Below are 3,225 nucleotides of genomic sequence, written 5' to 3' on the forward strand. Positions count from 1 at the left end.
CCATTAATATGCATCCACTGACGTCACCATATCGATCTGCCCATTAGCACAACGTATTGCCTCATGAAATCATCACTGAGAAAAGGACAGTGGCTGTAACTTTGCAAGCATACAAGGATAAAGGTCACACACACACACACACTTTGGGAAATTTGGCAAATATGTACACAATTAAATTGCACACTTCTCCTCACATTACAGTACGCTCTCACCCACTGTGTTGGGAGGTCACAGGAAAAAAGAAAAACAAGTGTCTTGTTGTGGTAGTTTTCATATCTAGATGTTCATCATTCATCTGACACCAATGAGGTGGTGGTAATAAATCAGTTCAGCTGCTTGCTCTAAATCCTGCTAAAGATAGAGGTAGAGTTAATTTATCTCACTTGTGCTGACGTGGATATACCTGTCTTCTGTTGTTGCAGGAGCCACACCGCAAGCAGAGATAAATCATTATGCTACCTGAATAGAGCATTCATTCATCTCTTAAAAAGAGCAGTACACTTTTCTAGCCTTGTTTTCTTTTTGTACTTTGCAGCCAAATTAATACATATTTTTACCTTACTTGTTTTTGGTGGGAAAATCTGATTATATGCTACTTTTTGCGAGGTTAGCCTTTTTTAAAGGTTTATAATGTATATTAACATAAAAAGCAACTCCAATATTGACTTTAAATAGCTAAAGATAAGATAAGATAAGAAGGAGCTTTTGCACAACTAATTGTCTTCAGCATGGACAACACGGATGACAGATCCTGAAAACTGAGCAAACAGATGATGTGGAAATAGCTAGAAGGTGGAAAGATTTTTTTTACTGTTTAGATGTTTCTTTAAGATGCTTTACCTCTTCAACTGTTTTGGTCTCCACTTACTTTCACAACATCTTGCTCAGCTGCTAAATGCTTCACTATGTTCACCAGAACCAAAACAGTGAAGATGTGGGCTGCAAAACTAAAACAAAGAGCTGAAAGATGGTAAAACGCTCAATTCTCCAGTGTCAACTCTGAATCAAATTGTTAGATGGTCTAGTATAGGCTAATTAGTAAGTCACAGTTTAAGCATCCCTGTACACCAGACAGTCCCAGCAGATAACCAGCTCGATTTTAAATGACGACTCCCACCTATTGCAGAGTGTATTTCAGCTTCTTCCTCCTGGACTGAGGTTTATAGTCCCAAGATGAAGAACAATGTGGTGTAAAAATAGCTTTGTTCCAGCAGCTATCACCCAGATAGACAAGATGTACCAACATTGCATCGAGTTTTTTCATTGCATTCAACTTCTTTTTTTTCCCCAGTGAATATTTATTTTAGTGTTTTTATTTATTGTTTTCTCTTTGTAAGTCCTGATCTTTAGAGCCTGGAGCACTTTTATCTTCTATCATTTATCTTGTTGTGTCATGTTTTTCTGTTGTTCTAATTGTTCGTCAAGAGGAATGACTTCTCTTTTACTGCAAACCAAATAAAACCTGCAGGTACAAATACCCTGAATCTGAACCTGTGAGGCTGAAGGGAGAGTGCAGAGTGGGACTACAAGCGATCCCTTTCACATTATACCTCATCATTTCATCCATTGTTTATACAAAACTTTTGATCAGGGCAGCTTTAAGGTTGGGCTAAAACTATTTCTTTTTTCAGAACAACAAGTTGCACACTGTAAATCTTGAATCATTAAAACCGTGCACGGCCAAATCCACATTGATTTTATAAATAATCCATTAATTCCTCTTGCTGTACGTCCGTACAGCAGTTGCTTTGGGCTGGCATTTGAAGAAAGGCTCCTGTTATTCATCCTCATTGGAGATTTCCTCCATCAGTCTTCCCAGTTGCCAAAGTGAACGGTAGGCCTAATAAGATTTCATGGATTCTTTTAACCCTTTTAAGTGGCCACCTTCGTAATGACACACTGATAAACAGGTGATGAATAAGAAAGGTAATTAGATATGATTCAAGCTGAAACATATTTCTAAATTAGCTGCATGACCATTACAATCTGTTTTATGGAAGGAATTAATTTCCTGTCATACATGATTAGACAGCTTGTTCTGAATATTATCCTGCTCACGGTGAAGCAAATGAGTCACTCATCCCACTTCAGATTTTACACGTTGTTAACCAGTAGTGGAAGAAGGATTCAAATCAAATAAAGTAAAAGCTGCAAAGCCACAGTATAAAAGTACTTAACTGCAAATAATAGTCCAGCAAGTAAAAGTATCAAAAGTACTCATAATGGAGGGTAGCTACTGTCAGTGTTATACTGTTATATACTTTAATGTTGTAGTTGGTCAAGGTGGAGCTAATTTTGACTACTTCATATACTTTTTGCAGTTTTGTCTGTAACAATAGATCGTATTTTACTGACTCATCATTTGTTTTGTATGTAAAATCTTAATTTATATGAATTTGAAAACTAACTTGTAACTTACATGTGTAAGATTTAGTGGCATCTAGTAGTGTAGTTGCAGATTGCACTCACTTGTTTCACCCTCCCTTTCCAACTGTGAGGGAAAACTACGGTGGCTGTGTCAAACGGCCCCGATCTAGAGCCAGTGTTTGGTTTGTCCCTTGTGTGCTACTGTAGAGACATGGTGGCCTCCACAGAAGGTGAAACGGCTCATTCTAAAGTAACAAAAACATAACAACTCTTATTCTCAGGTAATTATACATTAATGAAAACATACGTATGAATATTATATTCCATTTCTGTCAATAGATCCTAAATGTTACACACTGGACCTTTAAATAAATCAACAATTCTCTCACTCTCTTTTCTAATCAGCTATGGGCGTTTTACTCTTTCAGTTAATCCAATCAGCCACAATCTCCTCCAGCCAATCATGTTGCTCCTGTTAAACTTTCACCTCTCTGCTGCTTTCAGACGTAATTTCCGTGCTAAAATCGTTTCGACCCTCCTCCAGCTCTTTCACCTCAATTTCATCATATCCAGCGTCCATGTTGAGCTCGTCAGAATTTGACTCCTCATCACATCCAGATCTTCTGCATTATCTTCATTCCTTCACCCCCACCAGTGTCTAGACTCCATCAGGGGGTGTCTTATACTTATCACAGCTTCACCAACATCTTCGAATATGATGATGTCACGAAGAGGTCTAATCAAAAGACTTTTCACATTTCTTACATATATTTGTTCATTCAAAAATTAAGTCTCTCCTCATTGAAATGTAGTGAAGTGAAAAGTACAATATTTATCTAATAGAATGTTTTATAGAAG

This window comes from Morone saxatilis, unplaced genomic scaffold, assembly GCF_004916995.1.
Source record: "Morone saxatilis isolate NCDOM2014 unplaced genomic scaffold, NCSU_SB_2.0 Contig0, whole genome shotgun sequence".
Taxonomy (NCBI): Eukaryota; Metazoa; Chordata; class Actinopteri; family Moronidae; genus Morone; species Morone saxatilis.